General features: G+C 34.9%; 1 long non-coding RNA gene and 1 pseudogene across 2 annotated transcripts in view; both read right to left on the bottom strand.

Moving 5' to 3' along the window:
- The window catches only part of LOC141506460 (large ribosomal subunit protein uL10m pseudogene), a 71,157-nt pseudogene extending 50,527 nt beyond the window's left edge, over window positions 1–20,630 (bottom strand).
- LOC141518074 (uncharacterized) overlaps window positions 1–27,241 on the bottom strand; it is a 129,135-nt gene that overhangs the window by 92,846 nt on the left and 9,048 nt on the right. The window lies entirely within an intron of this gene.

Here is a 27,241-nt window from a genome sequence, read left to right as displayed (position 1 = left end):
CTACCTTAAGGTATATACCCTTACTTGCCTGTGCTTTGACCATAAGGAATGTAAGTTGTGAGTGATGAAACCTGCCAAGATATACTGAGGTTTATCAGACCCAAATCACTCTGGCTCTCAAATATTGTTCAACAGTAGATCCCAAACCAATGCAACTTGGTGATTGTTTGGCCCTGACTGGCTCAGAGTGGATGTAAATAGCAGTTGTTTCTATTTTGGCCAGAAACCTTGAGGGTCTTCTCCTCACAGGTTGTTGGTTGTTTTTTTTTTCTTTTTGAGAGGGGAGAGTTGTATGTTGTTTTGAGAGTCTTTTTCACTATGCAAAAGAAGTCATTTTTACTACATTTTTCTCTTACCTGATTTAATTGAATTGCCTCAGTCAAACTGAGATCTGTTAAAGATACCCATGCTCTATACACTGAAAATTCACTATTCTTGTTGTCCTCCTTGGGCATTTCCAGTTTCTCCATGAATTTAATGTTCTTGAGGAGGAAATAGAGATAAATTCTGAAAAATTATGAAGTGGGAACAATATGCTTTCCATTCTTGTGACTTAATTTTTTCCCTCTCTTCTGCTATGATCAAAGACCTTTTTGAGTCTAATGCTGCCTCCTTGAAACTTTCTGTACAAACTTCTGTTAGTATCCAAAGAATATTAAACATTGTTCAGATAAAATGCATCTGTTAAGTACATTCATATCCATTAGGATAATTTCTAAGGATGTGAACACATAAGTGACAGTTATTGTAGATTGTTACTTATTATCAATATATCTGTTTCCACACTTCTATTATGTGTCCATAACAGCTATAAATCTCAATATTTCAAATGCTTCTTTTCTTGGACACTTTTCTGACATATTAGTTCTTAGCAGGGGAAAAAATGAGTCAGTAATACTAGACATGAATTCCACTGTCTCTTCACAGCTCACTAGGTACAGTAATAGATAATGGCATAATTACTTTCTGAGTTAAAAAAATCCTGTTGGAATGCCTGCAGGTACATGTACATTTATTTGGTTTGGATCTTATTTTTCCAGCATAATCAGTTTATTATATTTGGTATGACTGGTCCCAGTGAAAGCAAGCATCCAGGGAAAATTATCTTTTGATGTATACTCATAAATTTTATATTAAGAAAGGTTATTTTTTCATGCCTAAAGCAATGTCCTCCTCCTCTACCACTATAAAAATGGGAGCACTCTTTGGGGTAAGTATCCTATCTCATCTCCTAGTGACTAAGAAACTTGATTTTGGAAGTCTGACTCTTCTATGCACATCCACTTGTCCTTGCTAGATTCATACTACTATGGCTTTTTGTATACCCCAGTTCAGCAAAACAGAAATATGATTAAAATGATTAAAATATTTTGATGGTGATTATAAGGATGATAATGGCAACTTACTTGGATGTAGTTCTTTTAATCTTTCAAAAAACTTTAGTTTTCACTTCTTAATTTGATATAACCATTCTTTTTTTTCTTTTTTTGTTGTTTTTTATTAAAGATATTATTTGAGTTTTATAATTTTCTCCCAATCTTGCTGCCCTCCCCCCACCCCCACCCCACAGATAGCACTCCATCAGTCTTTACGTTGTTTCCATGTTGTACCTTGATCCAACTTGGGTGTGATGAGAGAGAAATCATATCCTTAAAGAGAACAGAATTCTCAGAGGTAACCAGATCAGACAATAAGATATCTGGTTTTTTTTTTTCCAAATTAAAGGGAATAGTCCTTGTACTTTGTTCAAACTCCACAGCTCCTTATCTGGATACAGATGGTACTCTCCTTTGCAGACAGCCCAAAATTGTTCCCAATTGTTGCACTGATGGAATGAGCAAGTCCTTCAAGGTTGAACATCACTCCCATGTTGCTGTTAGGGTGTACAGTGTTTTTCTGGTTCTGCTCATCTCACTCAGCATCAGTTCATGCAAATCCCTCCAGGTTTGATATAACCATTCTTATAGGTACTGAGAGACTACGGGACTTGACTGTTATCATCCTGCTGGGTAGACACAAACTAGGGACTAAAACCTAGAATTCCTTTCTCTAGCCCTTTGTGCTTTCCACTGACACAAGAACAGATAGCATGAAATCCACAGGTTCTAGGGATTTATTTTTCAGGTCATCTATGAACTTGGATAGAAAAAATTTTTGATATCTCTCTTTCAATACAATTGATATTCATTGTAATTCTATGTACTTTATTTTATACATTAAAAAAATCATTCTCAAAAGGACACCTCCAGATTACCATAACAGTACATAATATACACAAAAGTTAAGAATGCCTAAACAAGAATTTTCTTCTGAAGAGAAGAAATAATTTCTTTATAGAAATAATAGAGATTTGATGTTTTGAATACATTTCTGGAATAGAAGTCTGGATTTTCTGTTGTTTGGTTTGATTTTAAATAGAGATCATATTATGTCACCTGTGTTTTATCATGAAATTTCTCTAATAGTTTCAGCATACAGCAAACTTGATTATGTCCCATATTAGCCCGGGTGAGAGTCTGGAGCAATGCCAGCCTTTCTAGCTAGCAAGCCAATATGAAATGAGAGTAGTTGGTGCTGACAGATTTAACAGAAGGTGCCACATACAAATTACAGTTTGTTCAAAAATGAGCTGCCAGATTATTAATTTGAAGAAAATGCTCACAACCCAACTTCCCCCCCTTCTATATCCCTGGCTGAGCTTTCCAGTTTGTTGACACTGATCTTCCCTGCACTCCACAGCTCCACAGTACAACACTGGAGACTTCAGTTTCTTGCCAGGAGAGCTACTGAAGGCTCAGTTGGCCAGGGCCAGCCTTTGCTCTTTTTGAGTAGGTCTTTCCTATTTTAAGGCATCATCAGTTAGTTCTAAGTATTTGGACACTTAACATATCTTACCTAGACCTCACTTTTCCCACCTGTAAAGTATGATTGGACCAGATTAATGTTTCCCAAATGACACTATGCAGATTCAGATTAGGGACAAATCATTTATGATCCACATTGGTCCACAAAACTAGTACATCCAAAGGTGCTTTCAAAAACTATAAATTTAATATATCATTGGCTTAGCACTACAAAGTAAACTTTGATTGAGAAATTACTCTTTATTATGGTAAAGAAAAGTTATTAAAAACAGTGTAGTTAGGTGGTGTATTGGATATAGTTTTGAGCCTCGCTTTAAGAAGTTCAGATATTCATCAGATAATTAGTATCTGGGTGGCCCTGGGCTAATCAGTTTTTTCATCTGTATATTGGGGATAATAATAACTCCTACCTCTCAGCTTGTTTGGGGATCAAATGGGATATTATTTGAAAAGAACATAGTACAGTAACTGACACATAGTAAGTACTTGATAAACATTCACATTCTCTCAACCCCCAGCAGGGTCCTTAGTCATTATCTCCCAATACTATCCTTGGGATAGGCAGGACCAGTTCTTTATTCAAGGCTTCCTTTCAGCATTAAGGCAGTATTGTTTCCCAAAATGGAAAGAAAAAATGATAGATGATAGATAGATAGATAAAAAAGAAAGAAAAATATATTTCTTCTTCTTCTTCTACCTGTGTGCCTCTCCCTTCCTGATTCTAAACTCCTGAATTATCAAGAGTTTCTGCACTAAAGCTTTGGAAGTTTCTTTTGTAGGAACTGAAGCCAATTTTATAACGATGGGACTTGGTAACACTGGACTAAATGATTCCTAAAGTCCCTTTCAAATCCAAAATTCTTTGAGCAACAGTTTCCACTGTGTGTAGGGACCCAATAATTAACTAGTTTCCTTTGCTGATAGATCCTTTCACCACTTGTCCAACATACAAACTTAAAAAAAATCTTTTCCCACACATTTTTATGGATGATAATTTGTTCCATCTAACACTCCTTCCCTTTCAGTGTAGTTATAACATGCACTTGTAATAACAGTGATCTGGGTTATTTGAACATCTTTCCCTTAATAACCTGACTGAAAGAATTTAAACTAAGACTGGAAATAAGATTCCCAAGATCTATTCATGCAGAAGTTGACTTGCACAAGTTGTAAACTTTGGGCATCAGTTCATTTTTAAAAAGGAATGGTAGAGGGTATCTATGTGTGTGTGTGTTAATAGACCCATACAAAATAAGACATCTAAGATCACTTAGTATTTTGTATACTGTAAACTCTATAACCCTTTTTTGTGAGATGCAGAACATTTATACTGGAGACGTGCTATGTGAATGTTTCATAATAATAAACAAATAACTAATCCTCTATGATTAGCAATAAGTGATGACTAATGTTTAGACTTCTCTGTTTCTGTCAAAAAATCCATTTCATCAGACACAGAAATGGCCCAAATTATTTGATATGCATTAGAGATGAAAAAGACCTTGTACAGTAGATATGTAAGTCCATGACCCTGCCAGCACAAGAATAGCAATTAGGGGGACCAACAGCTCAATTCAGATGCCAAAGAAGAAGTTTCAGTGCCATCATAACAAAGTAGTTTCCCATTTTCTCTTCAAGTTATTCTTAATTCCATATTTGAATACTGCCCTATCTTTTCCTTTTATACATTCAGTTTATTGCAGGGTAAAATATGGGAAACCTGAAAGCATTTTGATCCTGATCCATTATCAAACTTGTTCATATTTGTTCATCTTTGAGAGGTTTTTTTTTTCATTCCAATACACCATACTATTTACAAAAAAATAGAGCAGGTAATTTCTGGTTCTATCCCTACAATCACATAGTAGGTGCTTCAAAATGTTTAGTGGTTATTTTTTATCAGAGGAAAGTAGGAAGGCACATGGAAGAATTCAAGTTAGCACTTCTTAAGGTTTTTAAAAATTTTTGACGTCTTTCAAGAGGAAATGATTGCAACTGAATGAAGTTGAGATTTAAGGTTTCATTTTGTCTTTCTTTTTTGCAAATTTCATATCTGACAAGTAAGGAGAAAGATCAGCAACTTCTGCAGCTCCACCTCACTCCTTTCTTTGAGATATAACACAGAATTACAGACCACAGTACAAGATAAACGCAGGGTGAGTTGGTGACTGAAGAAAAATAGAAAAATGAGCGCTAACTCAAACTCTATACCGTTTGGCATAGATTAAATCTTTTTTGACTTTCTCTAGTCCTAATCCATTTCAGCAAGCAATAGAATTTCCAGCAATAGACTTGGACCTATGAATGGAAGGTTGGATAAATCTATATCCATATTCATATATATATATGTGTGTGTGTGTGTGTGTGTGTTTGTATATTTGTGTGCATACATTCACACTTCTTACTATGTGGTACATAAGCTCAGATGAAGCATCTGTAAAAAAAAATGATATGGTCCCTGGCCTTAGCTAACATTACAATAAGAAGACTTAAAAGGGAAGTATTAGCCAAGGAAATACATTTTGTTCTAGGAAGTTCTGATGATGGATCGATCCATCCCAGAACAAAAGTTGGAAAAGTCAAAGGTGAAAATAGCAGGGCATGTCAGGGCAGGGTTGATAGCAATAGTGTTTAGGTAGATAATTGAATGGGATATATGAAGTATGATCTGGGGCTTTGGGGTTCCCAAATAGAGTGGTCTAAGATTGTACTCACCAAGTTCACAATCAAAATGGTTTCATACTAGGGTAAGAATTCAGAAAATAAGTAGATTAACTTCCCCAAGGATGGAAACATGCACTCTGGAGATGTGATTAGGAAAGTATTAATCTAGGTGAGAAGACAGCAGGATAGTCCATAGGACAGCTGAATGATGTTAAATAAAGAGTGAGCTACTGCCTCTGTGGTATAATTTACAAAATGCCAAAAGATATCACTCAAGAATATCTCTTCTCCTGGCATGCCACAGTGTATGACATTTCTTGATATAAGATATTGAAGCCCTTGTTAAAATATAAATACATTATTTGGTAGAGGCAATGATTGCATGAAAACATTAACACCCATTACTACCCAAGCATGAATTCCTTTATTACCTAGTAAAACCATATAGATATCAGATAAGCATTGAAGAAATGAATTTTGATAAGGAAAAAGGATCAGAAAAGGATGATTAAAAGAGTTTTAGTTCCTTAAAGCCATTCCAAGAATGATGTAACTATGGTGGAGTATGCACAGGGTCCACAAGAAGTCATTCAATATCTAGTGGTGAGAAGTATAAGGAAGATGGACATAATGAATAGAATTGCAAAAAAGCATGGATTGATCTCATAATTTTACCTATTTCACAGTTTTCTCTCTGTATGTGAATCATATTTGCCCTACTAATATTCTCAGAGGAAACAAATAAATGGGGTATTTTTAATTACTGACCATTTGTAGATTACAGAATTAGAGTTTTAGAATTACAGGAATCTTTATAGTTCATCTATTCAATCCTCACTTTTATATATGAATAAATGAATGAATAAGCGAATTAATTAAAAGATAAAATAGTATTTATCAAGCTCTTACTATTTATCAAGCACTATATTAAGCATTAGAGCTAAGATTTGAAAATGAGTTACTGTTCTCAAAGAGTTTACATTCTAAAAGGTTAGGCAAATAAAAGAGAATTGGCCAATGAGGGATGGAAGGTCTAGGAATAAGTGAGTGGAGCCCTAGAGGAGTCGATTTCTGGTCAGTCATAAACATTTATTAAGTGCCAACTATATGACAAACATTGTTGTAAGTGCTGGGACTTTTGTAAGTGCTAAATAAAAGAAATGAGAAGGTTCTGATAAACATCTGCAAATATTTGAATGACTGTCATATGAAAGGGAAGCTAAATTTGCTCTGCTTGGCCCCATTGTGCAAAACAGGGAGGAATGGATGGGAGTTGTACAAAGTCAAATTTAGATATGATGTAAGGGATGACTTGGGGGGAATTTCCTAATGATTAAACCTATACAAAAAATAGAGGGGGGGGTGGTTTCCTCAAGAGGGAGTGGATCCCTCTTCACATGAAGTCTTTAAATAAAAACTGAATGAACCCTTGGAGAACCAAGGTGGAGGGTGGATAGTTTAGAAATTATGCTTCTTCAAGTAAAGATTGAATAGACTAGATGGCTTCTGAGATCTTGTCTAATGCTTAAATTCTGTGATAAAGCAAATCTTGGAAATTTCCATTGAACCTTCACTAGAAATTCAAAAAAATTAAAAATGATTTTGTATATAAAAACCATGGAGATTGTTCATTACAATAATTATACTGCTTAGAAGTATTAAATTGATGACTTTATAGAGAAAACTAAAAAAGAACTCACAATAGCAGTTGGTTTTGAATGCCATAAGTAGCCTAAGCTGCATTCCAATTCCCACTAATCTTTATGATGTGTTGAAATCCAGCAGTTGATTGAAATTTTATGGATTGAAATGTTTGTAGATTTTAAGAACATGTAGAAATAGAATTGTTTAGGGTATATACTATGAATATATATTGTGTGTATGTTTAATTTCTAAACTTGACTATAGCTTTAGAACTGTGGGAAACTGAATTGTAAAATTTCTAATAAATATAAATGGTTATGCACCAAATTTTTCTTCCTAATTTTAAGGAGGAGTTTTTTCAACATTATTGTGAATCATAATTATGTCATTATATGTTATAAATATATTACATGTATTTACACTACATAATTAGACCTAATTCTAATTATGTAGATTCATGGTAATCAGTTAAAATTTGCTTTAAAAAACCAAGATAATTCCTCCAACAGATGCTACCTTAATAGAATATTAAGTTTGTGAAAACCTTCTGAAACTAAGAAAAATTAATAAGTAATGATTAAACCTATAATATGCAAACTGAATAAGATGATATGACACCACTTCCCTACAGAATCATTATGTTAAAAGTGTTACTCCTAGGAACACCTCCCAAAAATTGTCATAAATTAATATTGATTTTTGAAGATCTCTGAATTTGACAAAAGAAAACATTTCAAAGTGAAGGCACGCAAAGTCCTAGAGATTTGTTTTGGATACAAATAGCATAAATACCCAATTTTCATGGTTGTTCAGGGGGAAAAAAAACCTTTTAAATAAAATTGTTCTAGTAACAAAGAGGTAAATACAAACACTATTTCCCCCTGGAACCTCACACTCTCAGTGTTAAATCTAGCATCATTGCTGTAAATTGCTAGTTGTAGTGTTTGATTGACGTGTTTACCCAGATAATGTAACAGTTTTTGTGAAAGAAATCTACTTAGTGTCTAGATGACATGAAGCATGTTTCTTGGGGAAGGAAAAGCCCCAAAGTGTTATTTTAAATGGGAGCCTTTTTTTTCTCCACATCTTTCAAGCTGATAACGAATCATCTAATTTGTTTTACTTACTCATTTACTCAACATTCCACACTGTTCAGTTGCAATGAACATCTCAGTATCTTTATACAAAACACGCACACTAACACCCCCATACACACACACACACACACACACACACACACACACACACACCTAACCATGGCTCTATCCATGACTTCCTCTTGGAGAAATTTTTTTTTTCTTAAAGTTCTGAAAGTTTCAAGCTTTGACAGGAGCTAAGGGTTACCACCAAGCATTCTCATTTTTGTGAAGAGCTTCTTGAATCAGCATTAACTGGTTTTATGTTACCCCTGCCAAACTTGAACTCCACTATGAACAACTTGGAATCTCAGATTAGGAATCTCATTAGGGACTGTCAGTAATTAAATGATTGAGTTAGCTGTAAACTGGTTTGACCATTTCCTTTCAGTTGGCTAATTATTTTGATACCTAGGTAGAAAGCTTCCTCCAAGAAACTCTTATGTATGTCAAATGAAGACAGATGAACTGAGAATCAGGAATCTTGACTTAACATTTTCCTATAACCCTGCCACTAACTATATATATGATCTTGGCTAGATTATTTCACTTCTCTAGATATCAGTTTCTTTATCTGTAAAATATAGAATTTGGACTAGCTGATCTCTATGATCCCTTCCAATTCTGAATTCCTATGATTTTAAATTAAGTCAATATTATACAGCAAAGGTGAAGAAGGGTTATGTTGTCATCATCAATACTGTTAAATATTTACTGCATATCCCTGTTCATTCATTCACTAAGTGTTTCATAAAATCATAGGATGCTAAAGCAAGGAGGGAATCCTTAGAAAACATCAAGTCTTCACAAACATAGAATAGATATTGTCTGGTCCCACCTCTTGCCCCCGCTTTATTTTTCAGGTGAGGAAACTAAGCTCCTTCCAGTTCCCTCCCCCCACTAAAAAATTATCTCAAGGAAACAGAGTTATGTAGCATCTGATGATTGGTATGTAAGATTCAGAAGCAGCATATCTGTCTTCAAATTTAACCTTGCAATTGAGCAAGATCATTTAACCTCTGTGATTCTCAGTTTCCTCACTTGTATAATTAGATTAATTTGCCTGTAAAAACCTCCCTCCCAAGTTTGTTGTGTTTCAAGTAATTTCATATCTTTGAAGCACTTTACAAATGTTAAAACATTATAGGGGTGGCTAGGTGGCACAATGGATAGAGCACCGGCCCTGGAGTCAGGAGTACCTGAGTTCAAATCCAGCCTCAGACACTTAATAATTACCTAGCTGTGTGGCCTTGGGCAAGCCACTTAACCCTATTTGCCTTGCAAAATCCTAAAAAAAAAAAAATTAAAAAACATTATGTATAAATTTCATCAAGTTATAATTATCATTATTTTTCTTTGTTTTAAACCATATGTACATAAGAGTGTATTTTTTCCCCAAACTTGATACTAGTCAGTTTGGGAGTCAGGTGATTGTGATCTAACCAAATAGACAAGAATGTCTATGTTCAAAAGGGACTTCATATAGTCTTTCTCTGCAGCTCTCAATCAAATTAAAATATGAACATTCTCTCCAGAATGAAAGAACTGGAGTATTTTTAACCAATATGTTGACTTCTCAAATTGTATAAAACCAAACCTACATTTCCCAAGCTGATGTTCAGCAGATACCACATTACTGCAGATTCTTATTCAAAAGTCCTAATGGTGTTTTTCTACTCCTTTATTATCAAGCTACTTTGAAATAAGCAACTGATTGTAGTTTATCATAGTCCTAAAGCACAACACAAGAAGGAAAAATGAACTGTGAAGAAGTTAAATAACTTTCTCTGTGACATGAGATGGAAATTGACATCTTAACATGAGACTGACTTGTCCTTACATTTCACCACTCTATTTCTCTTCATCTAGTCAGATTTTTTCCCCCAGATGTTATCCTGTTTGTCTTCCTAACATGAACAGAGGCAGCATAGCAGAGTCAATCATTAAGTCAATAAACATTTTCTAAAACCCTGCTATGCTAGGATACTAAAAAGCAGCCAAAGACAGTCCCTGCCATCAATGAGTTTGCAATCTAATAGAGGAGAGGGTTGAGAGTTAGAAAGATCTGGGTTGGGGAGGCTAGGTGGTGCAGTGGATAGAGCACCGGCCCTGGAGTCAGGACTACCTGAGTTCAAATCTGACCTATTACCTAGCTGTGTGGCCGTGGGCAACCCACTTAACCCCATTTGCCTTGCAAAAACCTAAAAAAAAAAAAAAAAAAAAAGATCTGGGTTTACATCCTGACTGCCAAACTGACTCCATGACCATTTGAAAGCCACTTTATTTCTCATTATCTCTGGTAGCTCTCTTTGAGACTATTAGCTATAGAGGAGGCACCATTCAGCATTGTTCAAAGGAGTAAAAACTCCAGTTCTCTTTACAAGTGTAATCACCTGCCAAGTCCCCAAAATAATCCTTTCTCTATGAAATTCATTTTTTTAGGTTTTTGCAAGGCAAATTGGGGTTAAGTGTCTTGCCCAAGGCCACACAGCTAGGTAATTATTAAGTGACTGAGGTCGATTTGAACTCAGGTACTCCTAACCTCCAGGGCTGGTGCTTTATCCACTACGCCACCTAGCTGCCCCTATGAAATTCATTTTGAATAATTAAAGCTAGTAAACTAAAATTCACAGCATTTGAGAGGACATCAGCCTGGTTTTTGAAAGAGTATCCTTCTAGGTACTTTAGAGCATCTCAGTGACCCTGTTCATGAGAGCACTAGATCTAGAATAAGGAAAACCTGAGTTCAAATTTATGATCAGAACTAGCTATTTGACTCTGAGCAAGCCACTTAACTTCTGTCTGCTGTAGTTTCATCATATGAAAAATGAGGGGAATAATATCACCTAATATCACCCACCTGCTATGAGGATCTGATGAGATAATATTAATAAAGTACTTAGCATGCCTGACAAAAAAGTAAACACAACATAGATATTAGCTATCATCATCATCATCATCATCATCATCATCATCATCATCATCATCCTAGGATCCAGAACCAGCAAACTGCCCATCTATGCTGCTTCTGCATTTTCTCTAATGGAATCAGGACTTCCAGCAGAAGACCTTAAAAATGTATCATCCCCCTTGTCATCATTAAGAGGGTAGAGGTCTAACTACTCCAATTTTCCCTTTTTTAGAAATTCACTTCCTTTAAGCTAAGTCAAATAATATCTAGTTTCAAGGCAGAAGATATAGCAGGAAGGATCTTCAGTAACTGCAGTCTTTATAGTAGTCCTTGATTTATAAGGGAAACCACTTAAATACCCATCAAGAAAGGGCAGTTATGCCCATATTTGAAATCTGCCTTTAAGTTCAATGTCACCATTTTGATGAATGAGACATTCCCACAAGACAAACAGTCTGCAGGATACCATAGGGACTGCCTAGAGACTGATTCAAGCTCTGTACCGTGCTTCATGTTCATCATCAGTGAATGGCCAAAGTGTGAGCTCTTCAGTGTTTCACACTATATTGAATCTCACACTGAGAAACGGCTCTTGTAATACAAGATATATTTCAAGGGTTCTCCATTTTTAAGTGTTAAATTTATTCTAGCAAGATTTTGTTCCCCACAAAAACTCTGTTCAGGCTGTCAAACAAGTCACTTACTCATTTCAGCATTTTTTAGTCCTCAGTGTGTGGAGAGAAGGTTCATTAGCTGGTTGAAAGTAAAGCAGTTATTCTCCTACACCCTGCCCCCAATAATCCATTGATCCCTATCCTGCCTTTCTCACCCCCTGTCCTCATACAACACAAAATAACTCAGTGAGGAAACGTTTTTGCAGCAAATTTCTCTGATAAAGTTCCATTATGCAAATATATAAGGAACTGAATCGAATTTATAAAACTTAAAGACATTCCCAGCTGATAAATGGTCAAATACTATGAAGAGGCAGTTTTCTGACAAAGAAATCAAGGCTATCTATAATTTTATGGGGGGGGAGCTATAAATCACTATTGAGTGAAGAAATGCAAATTAAAATAACTTTGAGATGCCACTCACAGCTATCAGGTTGGCTAGTAGAACACAAAAGTAAAATGACAAATGCTGGAAAGAACGTGAGGAAATGTGGATACTAATTCACTGCTAGTTAAATTGAGAACTAATTCAACTATTCTGGAGAGTAATATGAAACTATACCCAAAGGGTTATAAAATTGTTCATTCCTTTTGACCCAGAAATGCCACTAGTAGGCTTGTATGTCAGAGAGATTAGAGATAAGGGGAAAGAACTTATTTGTACAAAAATATTTATTGCATCTTTCTTCTGGTAACAAAGAATTAGCAATTGAGGGGATGCCCATAAATTGAGGAATGGTTGAAAAAGTTGTGGTGGAATACCATGAGGCACAACTAGGTGGCACAGTGGATAAAGTGATGGGCCTCAAGTCAGCAAGACTCATCTTAAGTTCAAATCTGACCTTAGACATTGACTAATTATGTGAGCCTGGTCAGGTCATTTAACCTCACTTTCCCCATCTTTAAAATGAGCAGGAGAAGCAAATGGCAAACCACTCCTGTATTTTTGCCAAGAAAACCCCAAATGAGATCAATTAAGAGTCAGATGCAATTAAAATAACCAACCAACAAAAAAAGAAGAAATAACTAGCAGATTGGTTTCAGAAAAACCTAGTAAGACTTATATGATTTCATGCAGAGTGAAATGATCAGAATCAGAACACTATACATAGCAACAGCAATCTTTCATGTTGATCAACTATGAATGACTTAGTTACTCTGCTCAAGACAGTGATTCAATACAATTCCAAAGGACCCATAATTGATGGACTCAAAATACAAAGTTAACATGCTTTTTTTCACTTTGATTATATTTATTGTTTTATTTTATTTGTGTTTTCTTTACCAACTTGACTAATGAAGAAATGTATATTGCATGATTTCATGTGTATAACTAATATCAAATTGTTTACCTCTCAAAATTTGGGGGAAGTACAGGATAGAGGGAGAGAATTGGAACTTACTCAAAATTTTTCTAAAATAAATGCTAAAAATTGTTATATATATTTGGAAAATATTTAACAAAATAAATAAAAAAGAATTATTTTTTTTTAAAAAAAAGAATTAAAATCCTCCTTTTAAACCAGGAATAGTCTATGGTTTTTAAAACTAAAAGAGTCTGGTGACATACTTGCTGAGAAAATTTCATATTAACTCAAATATATAAGCCTTAATAAGCCAATTTCCCATTCAGTTTAATCTATTTTCAGCAGATCAAAATAATTAAAAATGCTAACAGTTATGGTAATTTTCAATACACGGAGAGAGAAGCAATTTAGATAGCACCTTCCCGACGAATCTATATTTGTATAAATGCTGATCAAGAATATTTGTTCAATTTTATACAAATCAAACATGAATAATTTCTCCCATATTACTACTACCATTGTTATGTTTCCACTCTATCTAGTTATCCATTTGCTGCTGGCATTCTGCTTTAGGAAGATTTGATTAAAATCAATAAGTTATTGGGAAGAGTGCAATTAGCAGTCTTTCACCTATAATAGCATTGTCTGTTAAGCCTCCTTGGTGTTAATCACAATATTTTAGCATGACTCTCCTATCCAGCCATGCAATTTAATGAAATGCAAAGCTTAAAAAGCATCCTTAAATTGGGGCACTAAAAATATGCTTCTGTGTTTTTCACTATTTTGATAGAAATATTCAGCTTCTACAATATCCCAAAAATGATATTTTTCTAAATTTAACATCTTGGAAATTCAATTCAATTCAAACATTATAAGTACATACTATGTGCCAGACTCTGCACTAAGCCATCAGGAGTCAAACCAAAACAAAACTTTATTTGACTTCAAGAAGCTTACATTCTACCACAAAATGGAGAAAAGATATAATAAATATATAAGAGAATAAAGATCTATACAAAGTAATTTGGAGGACAGGGTTGGAAAATCAGGGGGGGAAAATCTCATTTAGAAAGTGACATGAGCTGAATCTTAAAAATATATAAATATTTCAAGAGGAGAAGTGAGGGAAAAGCATACTCCAGGAATAGATAACAGCCAATGAAATAGCATAGAGGTTGAAGATGGAATACCATGTTCAGGAGACAAGTGGAACAATTTGACTGCAACATAAAATACCTAAGGGGGAGGTCATATGAAATTAGTTTGGAAGGACAGTTGGAAACAGAGTATGAAACCTTTAAATTTCTATACTAGGGAATGTAATTTGTAATACTAGGGAAAATACTAGGGAAATAATTTGTAATATGTAACCTTTAAGGGAATTCAATTGTAGTATATAACATACTGTCCCATAGATAATTCCTATCTAGATAGGGAATTTAGGGGTAATCTAATCTCATTTCTCCATTTTTCTGGTATGAAAACTGAAGTCCAAAGAGATTAATTGGCTTCCCTAAAGTAGCTAATTGACAGGCTCAAGATTGAAATGAAATTCTCTGTTTCCAAGTACATCTTTTCCCAAACTACCCTGTCACATACATACATACATACACATATACATAGGGTGAATTTATAATGTAATATACTCTTATATGTCAGGTTCTATCATAGTCAGACTGATGCATTCATGAAGAAATGTGTATGCATGTTTATATACATATGTATACATATAAGCATGTGGATACCTATTTTAGAAAGAGATAGTCTCTACATTTAAGAAGTTTATATTTAAATATGGCAGAAGCTTACATCTAAATACAAGAAAGGGGTGACCAGAAAGCAGGTTTTCTTTTTCCCTGGAGAAGTAGAAAGGATTGGGGATACACAGGCAAGAGTAGGAAGATAAATAAGATTACTTAGATAGATGACTGTACAGAAAATGAATACTGAAGTGGAAAGGGTCACAATGAAGCAAAGAGCCAAGCCTTGGAAGTCAAGGAAGACCTGGATTCAAGTGCAACCTCTGACAACTACTGCTCATATGGCCTTGGGCAAAAATCACTTCCTCAGGCAATTGATTAAGACTGTAATTTTATTTCAGTTAAGGTACAACCTCAAAAGATAGAGGAAGTCTCTCCCCTAGAATTCCCTACACTGATGGAATCATAGGAGTAGTCTAAATTTCCATACCCATACATATAGGCATACATACATATATTCTACCTAATATATAAATGTACATATGTGTGAGCATATATCAGTCTTCTTGAACCAATACAATGGTTTCAACAATGTAGTGACTCTGTCAATAAAGATTGGCCCCTCTACAAATTTTTATCCTGAGTTGCCTTTCATATATCTATATGTGTTTATGTTCAGTTGAACCAAGAACTAGCCCCTTGTGTCAGAAAGTGAGAATACATTCCTTAGAACAAGAAGGTCTTTAGAACAATGTGGTTATAATCTTTCTTCTATTTAAAAATGTCACAGTGGCTCCCCACTGCCATTCAAATTGAAGCGGGGGGCTACATATGCTCGGTGGGTGCTGTCTTAGTGACTTCTTGCAGACCACCCCTCTGACATGAACCTAGCAGAACACCTGGAGCCAGGTGCTAAACCACTCCTCCCGCCCACCAGTCCTGCCTATCACAGAAATGTATTTTAGCAAGGTTCCTCAGCCCCCAGGCTCTCTCTTTTCCTCCTTGACTACTAGCTGGCTACTTCTGCTTCTTCTGGACCAATTTGGCCCCAGTTCCATGTAGCTGAATCTCTGGTGATCTAAGCTTCTTTTCTTTTCTTTTCTTTTCCCTTTTCCCTTTTAGCTTGACTACTCACCTTCTTTCCTAGTTTGTAACTAACTCTTTAAAATGACTGTTCCTGGGAGCGGCTAGGTAGCGCAGTGAATAAGCCATGGACCCTGGAGTCAGGAGGACCTGAGTTCAAATCTATTCTCAGTTGCTTGATAATTACCTAGCTGTGTGACCTTGGGCAAATCACTTAACCCCATTGCCTTGCAAAAAAAACTAAAAAAAAAAAAACAAAAAAGACTATCCCCTTTGCTATTCACCCTCAACCATTTCTTTTTGCTTAATGTTATTAATTTTTTAGTAACTGCCATCTCCTCAAAAACTACTATCTCCTATAAGAAACTCACTTTTGACTCTGAAAATAAATTTCACATGTATAAAATAGGAAAGCCATAGCAAAATTTCATCTAGGCTTTGGCACTTGACATAAACTGCATTAATAAAGAACTAGTGTCTAGGATGGGAGTGATTAGAATTTTGTTGTTCACATCATAACATGGTCCCATACAAAAAAACAAAAAAGAGTATTGCCTTTAATTCTGGGGCCAATATCATCAATGACACTAAAAAACTAGAAAATACCTGAAGGAAGACTAGGGTGGTAATAGGCCTGGAGATTAATTGAAGGATCTAAAACTATTTAGCCTAGCAAAGAGAAAACTTAAGGTAAATATGATATCTATGTCAAATAGTCAAAGAGCTATCACATAAAAGGGAAATTTAACTTATGCTTCTTAGCCTCAGAAGGCAGAACTAATGACAATGAAGACGCAGATTTATATTAAAATAAAACCTTCCGAACTGGTAGAGATGAATTGCTACTCTGCATTAGTGAAGTGAGTTTTTCACACAGGAAGTTTCCTACATTAACTAAATCATGTCTGGACCAAAAATGAGAAATAAAAATTAGTGAGAAAGATGATCTTTGATATGAATCAAATACAATGTCCTACATTACTTATATTTCCTAGACAATTGATTTACTTTCCACTTTTGTCTGTGTAGACTCTATCTAAAATAAACTATTGAGAGAACCAAAGACACTTAATGCCCCTCTTATTTATTTTCATAATTCTGTGTCAGCTAAGAAGATTTGAGCTGGTTAAAATCTCTTTGTGCATCTAATAAGCTTAAATAATTATTTAAAATAATAATGGATGTCTGATTAGGCTCAATAGAAAATTTGGGGAATTAATTTTTCAGTCTCTAACTTCTGAAATACTTGCTGCAAAATCTCTGCAGCATTTCCATATTTTCATTTTAATAAATGTTACTTAGTTGTCAACATCACCTGCAGGATACCACATAGATTGTTTGTAATGAAAATAATGCAATTCATTTCACCTTCTTAAGAATCCAAAATTAATAACTTTTTCAAAAACATATATTTTTATGGAAATTTCCTAGCATGTGATAAAATAATAAGTCTTTCAGTAGATGGTTTACTGTTAATTTACATTTTTGAGACACATTATAGGGGAAATGGCTTAATGACATTGGCTGAGCTTTAAAGGAAAATAAGGGAGAGGGAGGGAAAAACAGAGAGAGAGAGAAAGAGAGAGACAGAGAGAGAGAGAGAGACAGAGAGACAGACAGAGAGAGACAGAGAGACAGACAGACAGACAGAGACAGAGAGACAGAGACAGAGGGAGAGACAGAGAGAGACAGAGACAGAGACAGAGAGAGAGAGAGAGAGAGACAGAGAGAGATTCAAATTCCCAAGAATAAGATTCCTCTCGATGTATTGCTACAGACCTGCACTGTTGCTTTCCCTCCAGCACTCCCAACTCTATCATAGTAATGCAGAGTTGGTTAGCATTCTTATTTTGGGTATCAAACTACTTTTCCCTCTCTTGCTATTTCAGGGAAAAGTTAGTGGCAGCTAAGAGTAGAAAAAGATCATTGAAGTCATTCTGTGATTTAAAATAGCCTTCCTGTGTATTTATTGAATTAAGCATAAGATTTAATTCAATTCAACAAACGTTTTAAAATGCATAATACTTATCTACCTTCTCTCTGTTCAGGAGAATTCACATACTCATGCTTGGAGTGGAATGAGGGGGATGGAAAGCCCAGAAGGCTTAATTCTATTTCTTAATTATTATAAATTATTTTAATTAGACAATAATCAATAAAAGTGGCTTCTTCATAGCAGTGACTTCTATAATGAAGAGATAGAACTTTTCATTTTGTGGGAAGAGATCAAAAGTGATCCCTGTTAATTAAGGGAACTTAAGTGAAGGAGAAAATATGTGGGGCATGCTAGTAAATGGTATGTCATTTGTTGCCTTTGGCATGCATACTAGAGATTCCTAATGTTTTGGCCTATAAAATTGTGGCAGAATCAAAAATAATCAACAAATTATTCAGTCAGATTTATTTTGTCTAGTTAATGTAGAGCAGGGTTTCTTACCCTGGGATCCATGAACTTAAAAAAGAATTGATAATTATAATTCAATGTATATGACTATGTAGTGCAATGAATAGAACATTGGGCCTAGAGTCATGAAGACCTGAGTTCAAATCTGGTTCCAGACCCTTACTAGCTGTGTGACCCTGGGTAAGACATTTAACCTGTGTCTGCCTCTGTTTCTCCATCTGTAAAATTAGGAATTACTAGTCCAATTATTTTGGACTGTGGATCTTATTAGCACCTATCTCCCAGGATGGTTGTGAGAATCAAGTGACATAATAATTGTAAAACAATCAGCACAGTGCCCGATACATAGTAAGCACTATATAAATGGTCATTGATATTGTTGTTGTTGCTACTTTATAAACCAATGCATTTTATTGTATACATTTACAAATGTTATTTTGAGAAGGGCTTCCTAGGCTGCCAAAGTCTGATGGCACAAAACGGGGAGAATCCCTTGATATATAGGTATAGGAACATTTTCCAGACACTTTATTTTAATACCTTGATGAGAGACAATTAAAATGAAGTGAATATACCTTTATCAGTGAAGATTATAACCTATTCATACTATGTGATTCTTGTCTTTATTTTCCATAAAAGATCCATGCAGTACAAGGAGGGATTTATCTGATATATTTAATGTTTCAAAGATCCTAAGGTAACACTCTGATTGTCTATTACTCCTCACTCTTAGCATGTGACTAAGTAACAGTCCTTTTTCTATTCATATTTGTCCCTTCTAATATCCTTTCTACAATTCTGTACTTAAAGTCATCATTGATAACCTACTGCAACTTTTATATACATCTTTCCATTGACCTTTAGTTGGCTCAAAATTTTGATTTTTTCTGAAATGATAGTGTTCCATGATTAACAGCCATGTAACAACACCATAAGATTATTATTGTGACTGGGAATAGCCTGGGCTCTTTAACATCCCTATACAGCTACCCACCTGTGATCCCAACTCTGTCTTTTCTTCATATTTAATTCTATCCTCTCTCATTGTTCACCCACAGTTCCAATCCGATTTACTAACTCAATGGGTTTCCCCTGTTATTAACTGGCCAAAATGCATTCCATAGCTTTTTGTTTTTCCCTTTTGTGAATTTATACTCCAATTGCTTTTGACTATGGATCTCATTGAGAAGGTCCAGTAAAATTCTAGAGTTTGTTATAATAAACACAGTCATCCATGGACACAAAACATCATTTTACAGGACACATGTCTACCCTACTTATGATGAATATAAGCAAATGGACTATGAGAAAGATAACTATACCACAAGTTGTTCAAGAGGATGAAACAATAAGGTTATCATGTGAATGCTGTTGTTCTGTTGTTTCAGTTGTGTGTGACTTTGTGTGTGACTCTTCACCATTTGGGATTTTCTTGGCAACAATACAGGAGTGGTTTGTCATTTATTTCTCCAGCTCATTTTACAAATAAGGAAAATGAGGCAATCAAGGTTAAATGACTTGCTCAGGTAATAAATGCTTGAGACTGGATTTGAACTCAGTTTCTCTTGATTTCTGGGCTGGCATTCTATTCAATGAATCACCAAGTTGCCCAATAACCTGACAAAAAGAATACAAAATAAATCAACTTGTTGTTGAGGGGCAGCTGGAATCCTAGAGAATTAGACTCAATAGTTGGAGATGTAGGTTTTAACCCACTTTTGACTCTTGCTGATTGTGTATCCAAGAACAAATCATACAATTGTAGTCTCATGGATTTAGAACTAGAAGGTACACTATGTAACCTCTTTAGTTATAGTTTTCCTATCATTGAAATGGGAGCAGTAATAGTTGCACCATAACACACAGAAAAGTTTTTGCTTGTTTGCAAATTTTAAATTGCTATGCTAATGTAAACTATTTTCCCCCACATCTGCAGCCTGAAGAATAAAACCTAATCATAATAAAATAAGACTAATTTGTCTAAATGTCTAAGTCACCTTAGACATACAAAAGAACCAGTAAGTTGGACATCAGGCTAGACTCAAAACCAAATATATGTTTCACATTTGAGTTACTGTCTGGGTGTGTCCCATTCCTTGCTGTCTTGGGGCATAGCTACAAATTGGGTATCACATGAGCTGTCTAGTACTCAAATAGGAGCTGGACCTCCCGCTTCAACACCCCACTGCTGCCATTACCAGAACACCTGCACCACCACAACCACCACCACCACCATCCTCCATCATCACAGGTCCCTGACAATGGTCCCAACCAACTGGTAATTCCCCAGACCTATGTATAGCAAATTAGTATCTCTCGCTCCTCTAATCACTGTGACTCATAATTGCAATTCTCAAAATGAAAAGCCCTTTTCTCTGCTACCTACCTACTGTCATCCTTCTTCAGCTCAATCCTAACCTTCTCGAGTCCTTTTTCTTTTCTTTTGTACTCCCATTTCATTATTTCCTTAGGAAACCAAGCAACTCCAAGTTAAGTCAAGTCATCAAGCATTTATTGAGAAATTACTATGAGCCAGGCACTCTGCTAAGTTCTGGGAATACAGAAAGGCAAAAAAAAAACAAAAACAGTCCTTACTCATAAGGATCTTGAAGTGTAATGGGAATGGTATACCAAATACATGCTAGTTAGCTTAAATTTGATTCCTGTAAAAAATGTTAATGTTATTAAAAGGATTAGTGAATAGCTAGAAAAGAAAGCAATAATAATAATAATCATTATCACTTCATCAAATACAAGATATGCCAAAAGACTGATTTCATTAACATATCTTGACAGATCATTAGAGTGACTTACCAGGAACTACTGTAGATATATAGTAGCTTACTCAGATGTTAGCAAAGCATTTGACAAAATCTCTAATATTTTCCTTTTGGACAAAATGGAGATATATGAATGATCACTAGAGTGAATCAGATTCAAAATTTGCTGAATGGTTGGACTAAAAACCCACTGAATAGTTATTAATGAGCCAATGTCTATATGTAAGGAGGCTTCTAGATGGCAGCCTCCAGGGATCTCTCCTTGTTTCTTTGCTGTTTAATATTTTTATTATTGATGGATAAAGGCAAAGTGGCATGCTTATCAATTTGCAAATCACATTGTAGAAGAGAAAGCTAACTCAAAAGATGACCATTTGGACCCAGACAGATCTTAATAGGTTAGAATGTTGGATTAAACACAGTTAAAATGAACTTAACACAGTTAAATATGAAATCTCTATTCAAAAGAAAATCAACCTAAAACTTCCCTTCATTCTAGATATATATTTTTCCATCCTTCTCTAACCTCCAGACTTTTAATCTTCATGCTCTCATGGAAACTTGTCATTATGGAGAAGCTACCATATCCTTATCATCTTTATTTTTCCTTCTAATTTTTAATACTTATTGCTTTCCTTTGCTAGTCAGATATTTATTGTGCATGTGTTACAAACATGCAAACAAAATTCTGTTTTTTTTCCCCAGAGAAAACACTAGGAATTGCTATCCAACCATGGGAAAACTTAATCCTAGAGAAACTAAATATAATTTGAGTAGTATTAACTTTATGAATGGGGAGTCACTCTTATATTTGCTGCCTAAGTACCCTGAAAATGATTGAGTTTACTAATATGTAAAACAAGAAAGAAAAATTAGTTCAGTATTTGTAGACATATTCTTTGGGATCTGATTCTGGAAGACACCAAAATGGCACCCCACTTCCCTTCTTCCTAGTCATTGTAACTTTATGCCTTCTTTTTTATTTGGGAAAAAAAAATTATCCACTCATATCTTCATCAAGATGCAAAATAAGCGATGTCTTCTCTCACTCATCATGTTTTTGATGAAAGTTAATTTTATAGCAATTTCATAACCTAAATCATGTATATTTTTAAAAGTTTCATTGAACTATCTAATTTTTTTCAGGCACAATCAATACCAGTTTTAGCCAAGTTTTCTTCCCCATCCTTTTACCTCAAACCCTCTCTTAAAACAAAGAAAAACAGTAGGGAAAGCTGACCCACAAAATTATCAACATATGCAACATTGAAACCCAAAATTCTCTCTTCTGAGAAGAGGGAAGTATGTTTTATCAGGTGCTACCAAGTACCAATATTGGGCATTTAATTATTGTTCCTGCTTGTCCACAGTCAAATTCTTTCTGACTTATAAACGAATGCTGAATTTCTTGTCTGGAAAAGTGGCACAAGAGTGACATTGCCACCAACGAGCAACATTACCTCTAAAAGGAGAAAGGAATACCACTATCATTGATGAATGAACCTAGCTTTTTGCAATATTCAGTGTAACATGGAGAGTTCTTTCTGACAGGGCAGATGACTAGGAGTTATGTACAAAATTCTTTTGCTTCTCTGCTACTACTTAAAAAATATATAAGGGAACCTAACTAACCCCTTATTTCACCAGATCTTTTATAGGTTTCCACATATCTTTTCAGTCTGCAAAACATACTGGTTTTCCAAAGTTCCCATTCCTAACAACAATTTATTGCTTGCCCATATTCTAAGGATATATATTCAGACTGATTAGGGAGTGCAGCATCAACCTCCAATAGCCTCCACAGTGGTTTCTTTCTTTCTAGAATTCAGAGACAGAAATCCCAAATTCCAATTTCTTTTTTGTTTTTTACCTCCTGTATGACCTTGGGCAAGTCATTTAACTTTTCTGAGCCTCACTTTCCTTACTCATAAGATAAAGTGAATGGAAGAGAAGATCTCTAAGTTTCCTTCTAGCTCCAAATATATCATTCACTAATTTTATGGATATCTCAATAATGCACTTTATAGAGAAGGGCCATATTACTTGGGGGTAAAAATAATCCTTCATTTTATGGAGCAAAAAAAATCATAAACCATTATAGTTTGAAGAGATCTTGGATATTTCATAATCAAATCCCTTCTTTTTGCACAGAGATGCTAAAGAACCTACCTAAGGTCATACAGTTAGGTAACAACAGAATCAGGACCAGAACCCAGGACTTTTCCCACATTGCCAGGATCTGTTGCTATAAGTCTGTGAAAGGATAGGCCAATAAGTGCCACAAATAGGATCAGAGAATTCAGAGGATTTGGAAACTAGAACAGTATTCAGAAAATATATCAACACAAATCCCATTCAAATCTTGAAACCTTTTTTCCATTGAAATTTACAAAGTTTTCAATAACTCCTTTGGGCAGTCCAGAGAGCTAGGACAACTGCATTTGACTGATTTTGGACTAGATTATCCCCAACCAGAGGAAGAAAAACAAAACATACAGGGGAAAAAAAACAACCCTTCCAAATCTTATATCTTTCCCTTAATCCTAATTCCTCATGCCCAAAATTCCTAATTTGTAAACATGTTTAACAAAATATGTATGTAAAATGCTAACCTGACTATTCCCTGCTGAGGGAGGGGTGGTAGAAAGGGAGGGTAGAGGGAAATTTTGTAACTTGGAAATATGCATGTGCTTATGGATGAAAATAAATTAATTAATTAAAAAACAAAGTTGTTAATAACAAATTAAACTGGCTCTGCCCTAGTTTCTAGGCTAAAGAAGATCATAGTGCAGTCTTTATTAATACTAATGCTAATACTTTAACTAATAATAATAATTATGAAGGTGTTTATAAAGCATTGTAAAGCTAACAAAACACATTGTGCCCATTATTTCATTTGATCTTCTTGGGCAGTTTATGAGACAGCTATATGAGTTAAACTGTTGGTTACTTTAATAGGAAATTAGTCTTAATTGAGTCTTTTTTTTAAAAAAAATTATTTTCATCCACATGCACACGTATATTTTTAAGTTACAAAATTTTCTTCTACCCTCCCTTCCCAGTCCCCTCCCCTCAGCGGCAAACAGTCAGGTTAGTATTGTACATACATACTTTGATAAACATGATTAAAGATTAGTAATTTTCAGTAGGAGGAATTAGGATTAAGGGAAAGAGATATATAAGAGATAATGTTTATAAAGTGTTCCTCAGATTCTGAAAGGTTGTTTTTTGTGTGTGTTTGTTTTGTTTTCCTTTGGAAGGGAAGGTTCAACTAAGTCTTAATGTTTTGGGGTATTTTTTTTGGTAAGTCAGGGCAGCTGATTTCATTATTGTCTAGAACTCCTGTTTGATAACTCCATCCACCACTACAGATATTCAACTCATCTGTAAATTTTAGTCTGAGCTGCCTGAAGCATGGAGAGTTAGTGTTTACCTGTTCCCTAAGCCAACATGTATTAGAGGTAGAACCTGAAACAAGGTCTTCTTAATTCCAAGACTCATCCTCTCTATATATTCTATCACATTGCCTATTCTAGGGGATATGAGAAGCTGTTAACTTTGAGAATCTGAGAGAAAGCAGACATCTGTTTAGCAAAGTCTAGAAGCTGTCTTTAATCACTAATTATCACACACAAGTGGGTTACTAACAGTGGGAAGGCTACAGACCCTGGCTTCTGTCCCAATCCCTGGAGGATGATATCACTGGTTGGAGACTGTGTTGATAAACTTTGACAAAGGAAAGTATGTAATTGTTATAATGAAAAGAAAGCACTTAGAAAATAGTCAAGGGGCTCAGAATCTATAAGAAAGAAAATCCAAAGAAGAAATTATCCAAGGAGAAAGGGAGGCTGGCATGATGAAGAAATGTTCCAGGGTGAGAAAGTTCTGGACTCTAAAGAAATTTCCACAATGACTCTATTTCTTAGCAAAGATGTGCAGAAAGAAATAAGAAGAAAACAATCAATCATGTTTTAGTCAAGTTACGGTATATTGTTCTAAATGTTTAGGATTATTTTATAATGATGATTAACTTAGAAATTGCACATAGCATGTCAACAAGCATAGATAAAATGCAAATAAACAATAATAAGGGATGTTAGATGAAAAAAAATAGAGTCCCTTGCACAAATAGTGTGGGTCTAGCCTGCTGTTTTCTTTGAAATGGTGACCACGATAGAATCACAAGCTCTAGGCTCAGCTCAAACACTGACTTTTAGAGGTAAATCTTCCTAATTATGTCACCCATTTCTAGAAAAATGACTCCTCAGAGCCACCATGGCGATCAAAAGGCTATTTGCAGCTTAGAAATCTAAAACAATGCTTAAATACAAAGCAGTAGGTAAATTAGCACTTATAAGCCATCAAATTAAAATGCTCTGTGTTCAACCACAGAATGCCCAGTATAATTGCAATTTGCAACTTCTTACTAGATTTCCATTTGCAAAAAAAAAAAAAGACAAAATACAGTTTTGTAAAAGTGAAACAAAAGAATCTTGGTGTGTTAATTCTCTCTTACAACTCTAGGAACTTAAGATTTCAGGATCAGATCTAAAAAATGTCATGATCAGAGGTGACCTAATTCAAGACCTATTTTCTGGTCCATCTTGCTAAGCCTTTCTAATCCTTTATATTTAGTAAGTTCTTACTCCCCCCCCTATTTCCCATAAATTTGATTTTAACAAATGTCTCTAGTCTTGACTTCCTTTTTTAGAGTTTGATCAAATGAACCATTGTTCATTTGATGATGGAGAGAAACTTTTTAGTGGAATGGAATGGGTTAGTTAATTAACTTGTACACATTGATCATGGGTCCTTAAAAATAGGAGGCAGATTCCCACATTTTACTTTTTCATCACTCAAAAAATATGTAAAGTATGCATAAAGTATAATTAGTAATAAAATCAATATACAAATTCATTGTTATAAGAGTTCAGAGAAAAAACAGTGATCTCTCCTCTAGATAAATAAGAAAATATTTATCTAGTAGGTGACTGAATGAGAAATAGAAGGAATTAATAAGTAAGAAAATCCAGATATAGGTAATGAAGTGGACAAAACCATGAATGCAGGAAATCATGTCGCATGCTCAGAGAATAGCAAATCATCCAATTTTGCTGGTGCTTAGAGTACAAGAGATAAGATCAGATTGGAAAGACAAAATTAATTCATATCACCAAATCCTGGAATGCCAGAGAAAAGAGTACAGTCTATTAACTAGGCCATGAGAAGCCATGAAGAGTTTTTTGATCAATGAAGTGAAATGGTCACAATTGTTCATTACTAATTAGTCTTAAGTACCTAATATCCTCCAAGAATTTATGAGATTGGTTCATTTAGCAATGTTCTCCAAAGCTAGACAATGGAAAAAATTGTTTAAAAGAATAAAAGAAAAAATCATACCTTTTAAACTAAAAGGTAATCACCTCACCTTATAGATATAAACTCTGTGGCACAATATAAAAAGGAGAGCAAATTCATAGCAAAGGGTTAGCAATAAAATTCATGTGCTGCAAAAATACAGAAAACTAAAATATTCTAATAACCTTCATTAAGAAAATGAAGAAGCCATTCAGAAATTCAGAAATTTGATAATAAAATGTAGAAGAGATTAGCAGAGTAGGAATAGCTGATTTGCTTTAACTCCCTCCTTCTCTGACCTTTGTAGTTCCTTTCTCTACCCCCTTCCCCTTATAAACCTCACCCTGCAGCTTGAAGGGCCCTTTTTGTATCCCTAATGCGTCAGGGATACTCCACCTCTAGATTTCTTCTTGCCTGAGCCCACAGCTAGTTAAACAAACAAAACAACTAACATCTAGGCATGAATTTTGATGTTTTTATCCCTCTATGTATTATTATTTTTCTTTTTAGCAGAGCCTGAGGACTCAACCCAAAGGAATATATATTTTAGATGGTTGCATTTCAAGCATTAAGACTAGGTGGGCAGTTAGGTGGTATAATAGATAGAGCACCAACCCTGAAGTCTGGAGGAATGGAGTTCAAATATGACCTCAGACACTTAATAATTAGCTAACTATGTGACCTTGGGCAAGTCACTTAACCCCGAAGCCTAGCAA

Source organism: Macrotis lagotis, chromosome 1 (assembly GCF_037893015.1).
Source record: "Macrotis lagotis isolate mMagLag1 chromosome 1, bilby.v1.9.chrom.fasta, whole genome shotgun sequence".
Lineage (NCBI taxonomy): Eukaryota > Metazoa > Chordata > Mammalia > Peramelemorphia > Peramelidae > Macrotis > Macrotis lagotis.
Note: the sequence above shows the minus strand (reverse complement) of the source record. Positions and strands in the feature narration are given on the sequence as shown.